The sequence below is a fragment of the Vipera berus genome, assembly GCF_964194415.1.
Source record: "Vipera berus genome assembly, chromosome: 2".
In the NCBI taxonomy this organism is placed as follows: domain Eukaryota; kingdom Metazoa; phylum Chordata; class Lepidosauria; order Squamata; family Viperidae; genus Vipera; species Vipera berus.
In genome coordinates, this window is record NC_138203.1 from 212,737,647 (window position 1) to 212,756,253 (window position 18,607).

Sequence of the window (18,607 nt, forward strand, 5' to 3'; positions counted from 1 at the left end):
TATTGCTGGTGGTAAAATCAAATTTGTTTAAGATTTGTCGCTAGCTGTTAATTTTAATATGTTGGCCTGATAAAATAAATATTTGCCTTATATAAATAAAAATAGAAAACAGATTATGGTGATTTAAAGGATAGCTCCAATTCAGTTTTAAAAAGAAACGCTTTCTTTGCTGTTATATGAATTCCTCTGAAATTACTACAGTGTTATTCCTCCAATAGAAACACTTGTTTCTTGACAGCACTGATTGCTGAATGTGTCAGAAATTCCCAAATCATAGTTTCATCTCTGTTTTGTACAGCAGGAATTAAATGATTTATTTAAGATAATCAGTAGCCTTACACTCTCTTACACTTAGAGGTGGAGAAATGTCTTCTTCAGTTTTATTTTTCCTACTCCGTTGTCATATCACTCTGAGCTCTTAACAAAATGTGAAAAACTGCATGTATTTTGTGCGTACTATTCTGAAGAGTCCTTGTTGCTCTCTGAGCTTTGATATTTGCTTGGAGACTTTCATTTTCCAACTAGGAAATCTCTTCAATGCTCATATATCTGAAAATAAACTCTGCAGTTGTATGTAGGTATAACATGCACAATATTAGTTTTGATTATTTTCTCTTCTTACCCAAGTATTATTTATGCTGACTTTTTTTCATGTACATGCATATGTTTTGTTTCTTTGCTTGTCTTGATATCTGTACCATAACATTCTGAAAATTATGAACTGGGTGCTACTTTGTAAATTTATAGATATACTAAAGAAGTCCTTCATCCATAAGAAGAATGAATATAAATATTTGCTGGAAGAAAGGAAGGAAGGAAGGAAGGAAGGAAGGAAGGAAGGAAGGAAGGAAGGAAGGAAGGAAGGAAAGAAGGAAGGATGGTTTTCTTTAATTGTTTCCAGGGTTAGTTTTTCTTTTTTATTCCATCTGCCTGTGTATAATCTTTAAATAATAATTGGATAAAGATTTATCTTTAGCTTATGTTTTATAAATTTTAAAAATTTCATAAATAAATTCTACAAAGTATTGTGAATACTGATACAATGACATAAAAATAAAAACAGATATTAATGATCCGATGTAGTTTCTAAGATTTTCTAAATAAACACTTATGTGAGCCAAAATAGCAATATCACAAATTGTCTTCAGTCTACTTTTATAGCTAGTAATACAAATCTTCCATATAAATGGCTGTTGCCGTTCAAAAATCTTACAAACCAAACTATTATAAAGCAGATTCATCCTTTTAAACAAAAGGGAATTGCCATTAGATATAATGCCAGAATTGCTGCTTTGTCAGTTTCAGAAAACCTCGTTTCTTGCTTCAGTGCAATAAGTTTCTTGGATGCCCCTTCTAAGTGACTGTGTGGGTTATTTCTGGCATGTTTTAAGCCTTCATGCATTTTTAACGCTTTACAAGGCAAGAAAGAACCATTTCTTCTCATTCACTTCCATCTCCCTCCACCTTTAAAGGAAGAAAACAAAAATAAATTAAATGAGTTAATATACATGAAGTGGAACTGTTGGTTTGTGGTGATGGTTTTATAATTCCAGGTTGGAGGCTTTTCTTCCCCCTATTTAATTACACACAATAACCTCTGTGGTCTATAATGTAATAACTAAAGCAGGCACAAACCTTGGCATGAATTGCTCGGTTATAGAAGAGGAGGGAGCAGGATTATATTTTATGTTGGAAATAAAAACCTAGGGGGTGGGAGAGAGAGAGAGAGAGAGAGAGAGAGAGAGAGAGAGAGAGAGAGAGAGAGAGAGAGAGAGAGAGAGAGAGAGAGAGAGAGAGATGTATGGAAAATGTCTCTTGAATTACTGAGCTGTATTCCAATTTATTTTTTAAAATATTTGGTAAAATTATGTGCCTGTATAAAAAATAACAATATAGAATCAAACCTGATAATATTTCCTGATACATAGGAGTGACACTGAGTTGTGGTAACTCCATATGTTGCTGTACAACACCCCAGCTGGTCTAAGAAGAAGGTATTCTATGTCTATGAGATGTCAGAAGCCATTACTTGTTCATAGTCTCATAATAGCTACTGTAATAACTTGATCAATCTGTTGCTGATGGACTGACCTGGAGTCCTCAGGAGTGTTCTGCTTTCTCAAGGGTAAAAGTGATTACTTGATGAAAGGTTGTTTGTCATGAATATTGACTTGCTACTTAGATAATAACAACCCTTAGATGTCAAACTTCAGATCAGCAACTGGTAATGCTTTAATGTTGAAATGACAGCAGGAGGTCATGTTGTCTTGAGGTCCTCAAACTTGGAAAAATGCCCAATGTAAAACCCATGAGGAACTTTTTCGATTTTAGCTAAGGGCAGAGAGACTGCAATTCCACAATTTGTCAGTAAACAATCTTAATGAGCTTATTGCTTATGCCATTATCTATTCTTGCAGAATTAGCCATGGGATAAATACTCATATACTGAAAAATGGGAGAGGCAGGAAAAGTGAAAGATTTGATTTTGCTTGAAATGTATCTCTCTAATTTATGTCCTTTAACCTAAAATCTACAAGTAATAAAATACAACTTACTATGTAACACATTACAATAGGTAAAAATGTAAAAATGCAACTGTGTTAAAATGAAGGTGACAAACTAAAACAACAACCAGCTATTCAAGTGGAAAATGAAATAAATACTGCTCTTAATTAAGAGGGTTAATATTAATATTAAAAAGAAAACAATAATGTTTTTGTTGGGGAACCCACTTACAAGGTCAAAGAACTAGGATCAACCTGTGTTTACTCTCTCGTGCATTTCAGATGGTGAGATAATAATGATAATAACGTTGGAAGGGACCTTGGAGGTCATCTAGTCCAACCCCTTGCTCAGGCAGGAAACTCTATACCATTTTGGACAAATGGCTGTCCAATCTCTTCTTTCAAACTTCCAGTGTTGGAGCATTCACAGCTTCTGAAGGCAGGTTGTTCCACTGGTTAATTGTTCTAACTGTCAGGAAGTTTCTCCTTAGTTCTAGGTTGCTTCTCTCCTTGACTAGTTTCCATCAACTGCATCTTGTCCTGCCTTTGGGTGCTTTGGAGAATAGCTTGATTCCCTCTTCTTTGTGGCATCCCCTGAGATATTGGAACACTGCTATCATGTCCCACCTCATCCTTTTCTTCATTAAACTAGACATACCCAATTACAGCAACCAACCGTTCCTTATATGTTTTAGATCATTGGGAGACTGGCTACCGGTGCTCATCTCAGTGGATTGTAGGCAGTGGTGGGATTCAAATATGTGAACAGCCAGTTCTCTGTGTGGATGCTGCTTCCGGAAGTCCATTCTGGACCTGGGCAACAAGAAAATTAGCTATCGGTTCTGCCCAAGTGAATCCCACCATCAAGTGTTGCCAAAGAGAGTGGCACAAGAAAGATTTGGCATCCCAAACCTGAACTTTGCTCAGAGATTTACTGGTAGCCAATGAACTGCTCAATTCTGAGCCCGTTTGAAGTACATGTAGTCCTCAGCTTAGGAGCTCAACTGAGCCCAAAATTTCTAAGTGAGACATTTGTTAAGTGGATTTTGCCCCATTTTACTACTTTTATTGCCATGGTTGTTAAGTGAACCACTGCATTTGTTAAGTTAGTAACCTGTAATGCCATTTCAGGACTCCCAGCATTTATCCTGTGCTCAAGCTTGGAGATGGGTTAAACATCTATTTGGTTTGGAAAATAATTCAATTCACAAAATATTTTATAGTTTTAGGAGATATATTTCATGAATTACATTTCTTTTTTAAAAAGATAATGTAAAAATCAGCTCTCCTCTGTTGTCCCATGTCCCTTTATTCGTACCACTTACACTATTAACCTGCCAAAGGCAGATCTACTATGTTTCCCTTCAGGAAATAGAATTTTTGGATATTTTCATTTTTCAGCAGACAGGTAGGACAGTAGGCTTGCAGTCTTCAGCCCACACATATTACCATTGGGGAGAAGAGATTTTTTTTTAAATTTTTCATTGAAATGCCAGTCAAGCTGGAACAAAGCTATATTTTAATAAATATGCAACAGGATATGTCAATATGCTCTCATGATACAAAACATGCGCGCGCGCACACAAACACACACACACACACACACACACACACACACACACACACATTTATTTAACTTCTGAACCACCCATAGGTAAGTTTGTAATACTTTACTAAGATTTTTTGGAATGTCTGTCTATTAGGGATAAACCATACAGTAATCTCTATCATTCTGGTCCATTCTGGTTTGATTTAGCCTTTCTGAATAATTATGTTAGCTTTTATATCTTATTATTTTCATAATCAATGAATTGGCAAATTTATTAATATTGGGTAATTTTGTCATTGTCATCCTCCTCCTCTTAGTATTTACAATTATTTTATTTATTTTTATTTATAACATTTATATCCTATATTCTAATTATTAACAAGACTGAGTGTTTGCAGAGAACTGAAACGCAGTAGCCAGCTGTAGACTATTCAGATCCAAAGAAAAATTAACATTCTAATGCCCTAAATCAAATTAAGAATGCCATTATTGTATGATCATTTGAAGAAAAATAAGACAGTGTGTAAACTAAGTGTAAAGTTTCAAAAGCTAGAGCTGAGTGTGTGTGTGTGTGTGGGTGCTTTTATTAGAATCAATAATAATAACATGAAAGAGCGATGCTTGTAGTCTTCAGCCAGCAAGACGTTGGAAAAACAACAACAAGGATTAGGGAAGACATTCAAAAAAGTGAGGGATTTAAACAGACCAAAATGGTAGATTGTAGAGTAAATGTAGGATTGGTGTTCTTATTTGTTGATATCAAATGACAGACATTAGAAACAATGGCTATGATTGCTCCTTGCAACGCTAAAAACAGAAGGAATTTCTCTGGAGCCATTCCATTATGCTTGGGCTCAAGGTATAACAATTGACAAGGAGAGAGTCTTCTTCGTTTTATGGCAAAGAGTTTATGAAAAGTCATGTAAAGATCAGCTTGCGTCTTAAGTTGTTGCAAATATTATCCACAGAACACATACTCTTCTGTCACTACAACTAGGAAGACTTTCCAGGATTCTTCTTGAATAATAATTAGAATCTCACCTGCCTGACAGGTAGCCTGCTTTAGCAAAGACATTTTGTAGCATTAATGTAGCTTTAATCATTCACGCCAAGGGTTGCCTTTCTCAGAGAAGTACAAAGTGCTCTCTTGTAATCTGCAAGGCATTTCTGCCTAGAATTCTGTTGAAGAATCCACATGACTGAGAAGCTCTTGAGAAGTTTTTTTTTTTACTAATTCTGTCTCTGTGATTAAGAATTTGTTTCTTTTGGATTTAATTGCTTTTTTCCCAACAGAACACCTCTAACAATTGTATATCAGGTTAGGTTTACCAAGCTGATTAACAGAGGAGAAGGTAAAGCAAATTGGAGTTAATACGCATTTTTATTTGGGAGATTGCAACCCATGCAATCAGACCTACCATTTTGATCACCCTTCCAAAAGCTAATGAGATTTCCCCAGGCAAAACTGTTGCACCGGTCATCTTCACTTCCCCATCTCTGTTTTTGGTTGCTGTTTGAACAAATCTGGAGGTTGAAGGTTACTTCCATTATCTTACTGCTCCTTCCCCCCCCCCCCCGCCCCATGTTATGGCCATTTGGCTTTTAAACTCATGTTTACAGGATGAGATGGAATGAGGGTGTATTTGATGGCAGCATCTTAACAATTAAATATTTTCCCAAGAGACTCATCTCACACCTTCTTTGAGATTTGTTTTAAGTAAAACCTTGTGAGGAGGACTTTGGAGTGGGAGAGAGAATCCTTTTAAGGATACATTAGGTAAGGGTTTTTGTTTTGTTTTGTGAGGATTGTTTCTGCCAGAAATATTTTAATTTCATTTCATTTCATTTATTTTATTATTTATATTCTGCCTTTATTATTTTTACAAATAACTCAAGATGGTAAACATATCCCGTATACTTTCCTTTTCCTATTTTCTCCACAACACCACCTTGTGAGTTGGGCTGAGAGAAAGTGACTGGCCCAGGTTCACCCAGCTGGCTTTCATGGCTAAGGCCAGACTAGAACTCAACATCTTTGGTTTTTTAGCCTTGTGCCTTAACTGCTAGACTACACGGGCTCTCTATAATCTATGCTGTTCTATATGTTGCTTGCTAGTAAGTCTGAAATTGGCAATGGATAAGGACAGAATCTCGCATTTGTTTTCATGCTTCATAGTTATTCAGGTGCTACATGAGAGCACATATGATTTGGGTTTATTTCTTTATGTCCCTCTTAACCCATGCAACTCACGGATAGGAGGCAGAATATTAAAAAGCAGAATGAACAGAATCAATCTTGCTAATCTTGCGAACCTTTAACAATTATTTAATAATTTTCTCTCAATAGAAACACAAAGACGTCCCCTTGGAAGACCATTGGAGGCAGACGGATTGAACTGGTTCTATAGAAGGGGCAGCTACCAACAACTCCAAGGCAACAGAGTGTGATGGTAACATTCCCCAATTCCAGATCTAACCGTGTCTCCCTTTGTGAGTTGCCCCAGCATCTTAGTATTCATTTGATAGGAGCTGGCCTTTTTTAGTAGACATGTTGCCTTTTGTGTTGCAAGAATTGGATGCCTGTGATTCCATATTGTTTAACTAAGGGCAGGAGAAATGCCTTTCAATTATAGGATATTATTTTCTGCTCTCTGCAAAAGTGGCTGACTTTGTTGCACACATGGAAGTTTTAATCATTATACTTTAAGCAGCCCTGGGAGACTTCCCACTCCCACCCCAACATGGAAACAAGGTCTACATTACTTATTATGTGGGTCAGATTTCAAGAAAGCCAGGCAAACATCTTGAAAACAGCAAAAATGTAATTTGCAAAAGAAAACAATCCAAGCATTACTGCCAAAGAGTTTTCCAACAGGAAGGAAGAAAGAATTTCATTTTCCCCCTCACACACAGAATAAATGTACTGTATATTTAATTTGTAGTTTAAGTTGTTCAGGAAACATTCACCAGTCAGGGGATTTAATGCATTGAAGTCAGTGTATGATGTATAGAAATGTCTCACCTTTACAATATTTTTTGATGGCTCATATTAATTACATGACCTTCCTATAGCTAAAGGTTTGTGCCAGCCCAAATTTTGGGATATACCTCACTTACAGCAGAGCAGCAGAAATCAAGGTGTAATACATTGTTGCAAAGAAAAGACAAATAATATGATTTCATATGTGAAAGTTCCATGTGTTGTTTACATATTTAATTTTATTATATTTATTTTCAAATAATTACCTTAGTAATATCTTAGCCCCCTTCATGGATTACTGCCTTGTCATGGCGAAGGACCTTGCATAATTCAATGAAGCTATGAGCTATGCTGTGCAGGGCCACCCAAGATGGACAGGTCATAACAGAGAGTTCTGACAAAACGTGATCCACTGGAGAAGGAAATGACAACCCACTCCAGTATCTTTGCCATGAAAACCCCATGGACAGTACCAAAAGGAAAAAAAGATATGACGCTGGAAGATAAGCCCCTCAGGTCGGAAGGCATCCAATCTGCTACTGGGGAAGAGCAGAGGGCTAGTACTAGTAGCGTCAGGAAGAATGAAGAGACTGGGCCAAAGCTGAAAGGACGCTCAGCTGTGGATGTATCTGGTGGTGAAAGAAAAGTCCAATGCTATAAAGATTTTTTTCTCCATAGGAACCTGGAATGTAAGACCCATGAATCAAGGAAAGCTGGATGTGGTCAAACAAGAGATGACAAGACTGAACATCGACATCTTAGGAATCAGCAAACTAAAATGGACAGGAATGGGTGAATTTAATTTAGAGGACCATCAGGTATACAACTGCAGGCAAGAATCCCTCAGAAGAAATGGAGTAGCCTTCATAGTCAATAAAAGAGCAGGAAAAGCAATACCGGGATACAATCCCCAAAATGACAGAATGATCTCAGTTCAAATCCAAGGCATACCATTCAATATCACAGTAGTCCAAGTCTATGCCCCAACCACTGGTGTTGAACAGGATGAAATTGTCCGGTTCTATGAAGCCTGATAGAACTAATACCAAAAAATGATGTCCTTATCATCATGGGGGATTTGAATGCTAAAGTAGGAAGCCAAAAGATAACTGGAATAACAGGCAAGTTTGGCCTTGGAGTACAAAATGAAGCAGGGCACAGCCTCATAGAATTTTGTCAAGAAAATACAATGGTCATAGCAAACACTCTTTTCCAACAACCCAAGAGACGGCTCTACACATGGACATCAGCAGATGGTCAACACAGGAATCAGATTGACTATGTGCTCTGCAGCCAAAGATGGAGAAGCTCTATACAGTCAGTAAAAACAAGACCAGAAGCTGACTGTGTCTCAGACCATGAGATTCTTGTTCCAAAATTTAGGCTTAAACTGAAGAAAGTAAGGAAAAGCACTAGGCACTCAGGTATGAATTAAACCATATCCCTTTTGAATATACAGTAGAGGTGACAAATAGATCTAAAGAATTAGATCTGATAGACAGAGTGCCTGAAGAACTATGGACTGAGGTTTGCAACATTGTACCATCCCAAAGAAAAAGAAATGCAAGAAAGCAAAATGGCTGTCTGAGGAAGCTTTGCAAATAGCTGAGGACAGGAGGGAAGCTAAAGGCAAGGGAGAAAAAGAAAGATACACCCAATTGAATGCAGAATTCCAGAGAATAGCTAGAAGAGATAAGAATGCCTTCTTAAATGAACAGTGCAAAGAAATAGAAGAAAACAATAGAATAGAGAGGACTAGAGATCTCTTTAAGAAAATTGGAGAGATGAAGGGAACGTTTCATACAAAAATGGGCATGATAAAGGACCAAAATGGCAGGGACCTAACAGAGGCAGAAGAGATTAAGAAGAGGTGGAAGAATTACACAGAAGAGCTATACAAGAATGAGTTTAACATCCCTGATAATCACAATGAGGTGGTCACTAACCTTGAACCAGATATCCTAGAATGTGAAGTGAAATGGGCCTTAGGAAAGCTGAGCAACAACAAAGCTAGTGGAGGTGACAATATTCCAGCTGAGCTATCTTAAATCTTAAAAGACGATGCAGTAAAAGTTCTACACTCAATTTGCCAGCAAATTTGGAAAACTCAACAGTGGCCACAAGATTCGAAAAGATCAGTTTACATTCCAATTCCAAAGAAACACAGTGCCAAAGAATGTTCAAACTATCCAGTAAAGTTATACTTAAAATCCTACAAACTAGACTTCAGCAGTAGGTGGATCGAGAACTACCAGAAGTACAGGCAGGATTTCAAAGAGGCAGAGGAACTAGAGATCAAATTGCCAACATATGCTGGATCATGGAGAAAATTAGGTAGTTCCAGAAAAACATCTACTTCTGCTTCATTGACTATGCTAAAGCCTTTGGTTGTGTGGATCACAACAAATTGTGGCAAGGTCTTAAAGAGATGGGAATACCAGACCATCTTATTTATCTCTTGAGAAACCTATATGCGGGTCAAGAAGCAACAGTGAGAACTGGACACAGAACCACTGATTGGTTCAAAATTGGGAAATGAGTCTGGCAAGGCTGTATACTGTCACCCTGCCTGTTTAATGTATATGCAGAGCACATCATGAGAAAGGCAGGGCTATATGAATCAAAAGTTGGAATTAAGATTGCTGGTATAAATATCAACAACCTAAGATATGCAGATGATACCACTCTAATGGCAAAAAGTAAAGAGGAACTAAAGAGCCTCTTGTTGCAAGTGAAGAAGGAGAGTGCAAAAGTTGGGTTGAAACTTAACATTAAGAAAACCAAGATCATGACATCCGGCCCTCTCAATTCCTGGCAAATAGATGGGGAAGAAATGAAGGTAGTGACAGATTTTATTTCCCTGGGCTTCAAGATCACCGCAGATGGGGACTTCAGCCAAGAAATTAAAAGACGCTTGCTCCTCGGGAGGAAAGCCATGGCAAATCTAGACAGGACACTAAAAAGCAGAGACATCACCCTGCCAACAAAAGTGCGTATAGTCAAGGATATGGTCTTCCCAGTTGCAGTGTATGTATGGCAGTGAAAGTTGGACCATAAGAAAGGCTGAGTGCCAAAGAATTGAGGCCTTTGAACTATGGTGCTGGAGAAGACTCCTGCGAGTCCCTTGGACTGCAAGGTGATCAAACTGGTCAGTCGTAGAGGAGATCAACCCTGACTGCTCTTTAGAAGGTCAGATTCTGAAGTTGAAACTCAAATTCTTTGGCCACCTAATGAGAAGGAAGGACTCACTGGAGAAGAGCCTAATGCTGGGAAAGGTTGAGGGCAAAAAAAGAAGGGGGCTGGATGGAGTAACTGAAACAGTAGCCATGAGCCTAAATGGACTCCAGAAGATGGTAGAGGACAGAAAGGCCTGGAGGAATGTTATCCATGGGGTCACGATGGGTCGGACATGACTTCGCAACCAACAACAACTACAACAATATCTTAGCTTCCCCATTTTCCTTTCTCATCCCCTTTGTATTGTAGGTTTTGTTTTATTATTTTTCTTTAATGTAGTTATATTAAAACATGCAATAAAATAAAGAAATAATAAAATTATTTGGGATGAAATTCAAGTGAGGGGATATTTTAGAGATTTGTATGGGAATGAGCTGCTAGGAGTGCTGAAATCCAATGGGGGGGCAAAGGGTGTAAAAGAAACCATAAATGCAATGAAAAGTGGTGAAAAATGAGACTATAGGTGTAGATGGTGTCATTGTAGAAATATGGTTGTGGTTTGCTTATGGAGGGGCTGTGCATCTTGGAGTCACTTGAGTGTGAAGACTAAAACTGTGCTGGACAATTGGAAGAATGTTATGATTTCTCTTTTATATGACTGTACATCATATCTGGCCAGTGGGTGTTCTTAAACTATTTTACATTGCTAATCTCAATGGTAAAATCAAGAACTGATTAGCTATTGAACAGTAAAGAAGTCTAAAGGAATAATGGGTTGGGAAAAGAAATAGATAGATATCTAGACTCATAAGAAAAAATTGGAGAGTGATCTTTTGGTATTCATAAATGTGGGTTTAAATCCACTAATTAATGCCACTGCTTACATACCCTTACAATAAACATTCACTGCAGAAAGCTTTATTTTGTTAAGTATTTTCAGGGAAAAGAAGCAAAGAAATAGCTGTGAGATGCTGGACGTAATAATGATTGGCTGAGTGTACCACGGACATATTGCTAATATTAATGCAGGCTTTTCAGGCACAGCCTTTGAAACAGCTGTGCTCCCTCTCCAGCACATATTTGTCTTTCTCTTTCACTGTTTTGTCATCATTGGCAGACAGCAGAAGGAATCTTAGGTGGAGCTGTTCTTTTAGCAAATTAAACAATGACCCAAGGTTTGCTCATTTCTTTCCTCGTGATTTCAGATTTCCATTTCTTCAGCCTGGTTGAAGCAAAACCTCTTTGCTCTGAAATACAAAGAGATGAGGCATAGAAACCACTGGATCTGTGGGGTGGACCAATTCTCAGACGCACACAAACTGATGTGGTTTCAATCAATCTTTATTCAAGCTGGTCCTCTGATTACTTCATCAAGTCATTCAGTTTAGCCACTGGGCAGTGATGAATTTTGCACATTTGTAAACCTGTGCAGGAGGGTTTCTAATTAACCAGTGCTTAAGAATGTAAAGAAATTCAGTATTTTCCAAGTTTGTTTTCAGTTGCAATTCAAAGTAGTGAGTTTCAGTCACAGAGTCACAGGTGTGTTACTTCCTAGGCTAAGCCACCCATTGTGCACTAGAGTTTGGTGTAAATGGTTGAAACAATTGCAGGGCCAAGCAGTTAGCCCAAAAGCAGAATAGGTATGGTCTTTGTTATCAACTAGCATCACTAGATAAAGTCAGGAGCTTTGGGAAGCCAAAATAATATGGAACAGAGGTACCTTACAGCCTGCAACAGCTCATCCAACTATCAACCACTGCTGAAAAAGTGGTAGCTTTTGCCCAGTGTGAGAATTTGTTCTTTCTAACTTAGATTTCTCCCTTGTTACAATGTCACTTGAAGTAGAAGGTCTCAAAAGCCCTATTGTGGACAATGCATTAGTGACCACATTAATATTATGATGATCTCTCAGCAATCCTAGATGGAAGAAATAAAGTACCAGTTTAAATCACAAAGCAGAAGTCAGGGAATCCATCATTATTAATCTTGCTGTCAGATTTAATACTTGGGACATTACCTCACTCGGCACTCACAGAAAGAGCTGCCAAAAATAATGATGTCATCATCATCAGGCACCTCTGACCATGATTGCAGCCATAAGCACCATGTGTAAGCTGGATCATTATGACTCATTCAAGACACGACAGGTTTAACACAAAGACACACAGACATACCCCTTCCCATCCTTATGCATGGTATGCATCTTCTTCAATCTCAGGTCCTCTATCAGTGGCCTGGGGATTTGAGGGCTCTGTACCATATCTTACCTACCAACCTTGGAAGGATGGAAGGCTGAGTCAACCTTGAGCCAGTCAGGATCGAACTCCTGGCAGTGAGCTGAATTAGCTTGTAATACTGCATTCTAACCACTGCATCACAATGATTTTCTTCTATGTGGCAGAAGATTTTCTGTGGCTCTTGAGGTGATGCTGGCTTGGGAAGTTGACTCAGAATCATAAGGTTAAGTTTCCTCTCTGGCTTCTTCATTTCAGGGAGAAACTGGTCTGTAGTATTTTTCATAAGTGAAATATATAAATATATCAATAAATATATATCAAATTTATAGATTGCGTTTCATACAAGGCAGCATGTGTACCCCACAACTCAACCCCATACCATATTGACTCCTATGTTAGATGAACAGTAGCTTTTCTTCTCTGTCTCAACATTTTCCATATGTTTAAACTGTAGCTTTAATCATACCAGCTCAGGGGTTCTCTTTCCATTTTATTTCATCAAATGCTACTGATAGTCCAAACCTTATCCTTTAACACCTACACATTATGCATAGAAAGGAGTTTCACTCTGAGGCTCCCAATTGGATGACTTATTGGGTAAGAAAGGAGATATCCAAAGAGATTAGCCTGCAATTCAGAATCCATACTATATGGTTGTCCTTCCCCTCCTCTCTGCCTCTGCTTTATTTGTTTGACACATACTCTTTAAATATTAGAATATGTTTTCTCTAGGGCAGCGAGTATATTTGTGTACATCATCTTCATGCTGCCTGCTCTCCTGAGGCCCTGAGACCTGCTTAGGGTCCTTAGGTGCTACTGCACTTGGAATAATAAATGAATAATGCATGATAATTTTACCTCCTGGGCCTACTTCCAAATATAACTGTAAAACGAGACAAACAAGGTATTCACAGGGTTGCCAGAATCCCATGTGGGCAGCATCATAACTGCTCCTGGGCTTATACAGTTTTTGCATGAAAGAGTAATTGAAGAAGGACTCATGTAAGTGAACGAAATGCTTTGAACAGAGGGGCAAAGCCAGAGTTTTCCACACTGGGGAAAACTTTCAAACACAGCTTGCATGAACTCAGATCCATTTACCTTTCAAACATCTATAAATGAACTTGCTCCCTTTTTCTGCTACTAAAGGATATATCTTTTTTTTGGGGGGGGGGTGGAAAGTGAAAGCTCACAACACTGCTATTTTTCTTTTTGGTTTTAATTCTTTGGTGTTCTAATCAGTCAAAGAGACTCAAATGGACTAAATAGGAAAGGGGGATGTAATGGTGCAAGTGAATGTGATGAGATGCGAATAATAAGAATAAGAAATATAGAAGCTTGTTAGAAATTGAAGTATTTTTGGAAATATTGCATTAACTTCCATGTTTCTTCAGTCAGGCCTCACCTCTTGACCCTTTCTTACAGGAATTGATGAAGTAATGCTGGAGGTGAGTGGTTGTATAGTTTGGAAATATCCCCAGTGTGGGATGAAGACAACTTGGGCTGTATGATCTCAACATTGAGAATATTAGCCATGTTATAATTATGTATAATTTCACAGATGACAGTACTTCTGTCACAAATGTTTTATACGAACTTGGCAACTTACTTGATCTTTTGCTATGTAATACCAGAAAATATTAGATGGGTTAAATATCATCTTCAACTGGAATAGGACAGTGAGTCTATGCATCCAATTTATTCTCAAGTGAAGTAGAAGGAATTTGTGAATGCACATGATCCAATGTAAAATGTCAGCATCACACTGGGAATTCCTTGCCTGTATGCAATATTGAACTGACATAGCTGCAAAATCTCAAAAATATGGATCTAATAATAAAATGACACTGACTACAATAAATAACACGTTTGGTCTAAATTAAATCATTATACCAGATTCTTTATCTAAAACTTGATCAAAGTTTTTTTGTTTTTGTTTCGTTTCATTTTTAAAAGCAGGGTTGAAATAGGCTATTTGAAAATTTGAAAAACAGGCTACATGCATGCTTGGGATGTAGGTTATGTATAAAGGCTAAACAAATGGTTTGCAATTTGTTTGCATTTTGCTTGGTTAAGCACGAATTGCTCTTACTTACTATTACTGTGCAGATTATAGGAAATGCTATGCCTCAAAGAGAAAAATAGGTTTTGGTTTTTTATTTAAATTTTGAATGGAAACCTGTGGCTCTGATGGCCAGATAATCAAAGGTTGAACTGATTGCTTACATGAGTGAAAATGCTGATTAGCCAGATAAATAGGTATACTCCAACATCCCCACCCAGTTGTATCTGGTGTCTCCTACAATCATATCCAATTGTTATCCCATTGATTGAAACATCTGACTCTAATTTCTCCCTTCAAATAAACTGATACTCTTAGAAGTTCACACACTTTTGCCACATACAAATGTTTCTCTTTGGATTATTTTCCTCAATAAATTAATGAAAAGTTATAATGTTATTGTTTTGACTCATTTGTTTAATTGGATTCTCTTTATCTAGTTTTATTTAGGATGTGTGGACAGAACATGTTTTAGGTCATATTGGACAGAAATACTGAATAGTCAAAAGGATTCACAAACTTTTAAACACCACTGCTGGGTGTTACATGCAAGCATATATTGCTTTAGAGCAGGGGTGTCATACTCGACATGTCAAGTGATTTGTTGTGACATATTGTGACTCCCCCCCCCATTGCTGGAGCTGGGATGGGTGTGGTTTCAGCATGACACATCCAGCCCACGGGCCAGCAGTTTGACACCCCTGTTCTAGAGACAGGAAACTGCAAGGATGAGATGGAGTTAAGGCTATGTGCATTGCAGGTTTTTATGTATTAAATTAAAGTTGAGATTGATTGTTAAATAGATTTCCCATGTCTTCATTCCAGCATACATGGTGAGTCTGTTTATTTTAGACATTTAGAGACCAAGGCTTGCCCAGGATCGCTTACATGATAGAGAAGTTTGGGGATGCTTGCCAATCTAGTTGTTATTGAACAGAATTGTGCATGCTGCAATGTCATGAATATGAAATCATGGAAAAAGAAAAGCTAGTGAAAAGTCTGCTGTGTGAGAAGTTTGATCTGGAATAAATGTCCTCACAAACGGAATTTGAGATGTGTAAGGAAACAATTCTCACTGTATTTCTCAAAAACAAAGATTATCATTCTGGTACTTTACCTTTGTTATTAAGGCTTCCATAAGTGATACAAAAAAATAATCAAAGGCTTTAAGCATCTTATAGAACACAAACTATTAAAAACATCTAACCTATAGACACCAATAATGTAGCATTATCCTAAGGGGGTATTTAAAATTTTGCATCCTCATGCACATTCCTAAAGAGCTAAGTCATTTTGGTTTTGTGGAGGAAATATATGAAGATATACAGTCATACACTGCTGTAAGTGTGGAGGGGGAGGCTTCCCCAAAAAGGCTCAGTCCCAGAATCCCTGTAGATGGCATTCTCTTAGGGCAGGGACTCTTAGCAGAAGTGGATGGGCAATAGTGTCACTCCAGAGAAAGTAGTCAAGTCAGGCCCTGAGTCTTGAAATGCTTTAGGAGTGACAATCAGGCTGTTGAATTACAGCCAGAAGCTAACTGGCTGTCAATGAAGCTTCCAAATTAGCAATGCTATTTAGGCAGATTTCATTGGGTCTATTACTATGCAGTAACTGTGTCTTTTTAATCAAATGAAACTTCCAAAAAGTCTCCAGCAAGAACAATTAACGAGTGGAAGAGTTTGCCGTTAGAAGTTGTGGGTGCTCCAACACTGGAAGTTTTTATGAAGATATTAGATAGCCATTTGTCCTAAATAATATAAGGGCTCCTGCTTGCACAGGGAGTTGGACTAGAAAACCTCCAAAATCTCTTCCAACTCTGCTTGTATTCTGTATTCGTCAAGAACAGACCATGTAGGATAAATAGCAGTAATCCTGTTGTGAAGCGTCAAGGTATAAATGTGTATAAAGTTCTTGATTCAGAAATCACTGAAGTTAATGCATACAGTGTCATTGTATCAAGGGTCTCCTTGTCATGACTTCTACCTGATCTTTCAGCAGGAGCCATATGTTCAGGAGAACACTTAAGTTGGAAGCCAACTCTATACAGAGGAGTCTGAGCCATCTTGGGTTAAATGTAGAATATTTTGAGATTCTTTAAAGGTAAAGGTAAAGGTTCCCCTGCACATGCGTGCTAGTCGTTTCCAACTCTAGGGGCCGGTGCTCATCTCCGTTTCAAAGCCGAAGGGCCAGCGTTTGTCTGAGGATGTCTCCGTGGTCATGTGGCCGGCATGACTAGACACCAAAGGCGCACGGAACGCTGTTACCTTCCCACCGTAGTGGTCCCTATTTTTCTACTTGCATTTTTACGTGCTTTTGAACTGCTAGGTTGGCAGAAGCTGGGACGAGTAACAGGCCCTCATTCTGTTACGCGGCACTCGGGATTTGACCCGCCAAACTGCTGACCTTCTGATCGACAAGCTCAGTATCCTAACCCACTGAGCCACCGTGTCCCTGAGATTCTTTAGGCTCTAGCTATTTGGTTTTGCTAAGGTTCAGCTTACATTTTTCCACTTCCAAGAACCAGATCAGAATTTTCATTATATTGCCTGTTCACCCAGAGATATGGATATGTAACTGGGCATCATCCCCACACAGGCAATAGTTCACTCTGTGCTAATTAATATCATCCTCTGTCAATTATTTATTTGCTTATTTGTGAAATTTCTATGCCACCCATCTTCCCTACAAGGTAACTCTGGGTAGCTTCTATTTCATTTAGACAGTAGGGAGAAATGGCCCAGACTCATCAGAACCTAGACTTCAAGAAGAGGATAAAGTGCTAAAAGTTTTATTTATTTGTGTGCATATGGTTTTAGTTTTCATTGTTTTTAGTTAATAATGTACAGGTTCCTCCCACAGAATTCTAGACAAAAACATAAATTTATGCCTTCTGATGTTAATTTATGCTATCAATAAACTTTATATAATGTTAGTGTGTAACTCAGTTCAGTCTGGACTGAAGATCTCTCCCCCCCCAATTATTTTCCAATGAAAAGAATCTGTTATTCAATCAATAATAAATAAACTTTGTTTCATCTCTTCCCTTTATTTAACATAATGTGTTAGTTTAATGGGATCATATGTTTCTTAAACAACTTCCAACAGATAAAGTACATGCATATTTAGCCCTGAAAACTAAATTATAGATGTATTCCTTGTGAACCAATGGGACATCATCCAGAATTTCTAATACTCTTGACAAATCAGAAAAGACCATTGTATTGTTTCATCTTATAAGATTTCTGAACTAGTAAACAATACCAAAACATATAAAACAAGATTCCCCAAATCCCAGAAACTCTTGAACATTAGTCACAAAATCCAGCCCCATTCCCACGGTCCACTGATTAACTTTGAAACTGAAATGCAAACACTCCCATAAATTTGGACCTTTTTAAAGTTGGGCAGAAAACCATTCATGTTGGCTCCAGTAATTTTCCAAAACTACCAAGTTCCTCCCTCTTCTGGCATTTGTGCCCAGAAATTCTTCCTCACATCAAACTATTGGCATCAGCTGTGCACAACTCAACTGCAGGTATTCAGATATATTTCATACGTGCGTAAGTGCTTGCATATATTACAGAGTAATGCATTTGAATCCATGTGTGATTATCACAAGGACTGATGAATTAGATTATGTATGAGTTGGAGATATTTGCAGATTGGATTCCATTCTTTTAATCCCTCCCTTTGCAGAAAAAAAAATACCGAGTCAAATAATAACGTAAACATTTGCTAATTCAGAAATATCTCATCACTAATAGGAACCGCATATGAAAATTTCCTCATGTGTGAAGCTGAGGAAGAATATATCTTATGATGTGACATGCCAGTAAGCTACTCATGCCAAGAGCACAGCTGAAGAATGTCCTCCTTGAAAAGATTTGGAAGAAAACTTGCAAACAAATAATCCAAGGCAAGGCAGAGGAAAAACTAACATCTTTCCTCCTCGCTCGTTTGCTTGTTTTAGATTCAGCATTCAAGCAATCTGCAGGAATTAAAGCAAAAAGAATAAATGATGATTTCATGAAGAAAAGACCCACACCCATATCAAACTGGGTGTGGCAATCACATTCATCATATAAAGAACCAAAAAGT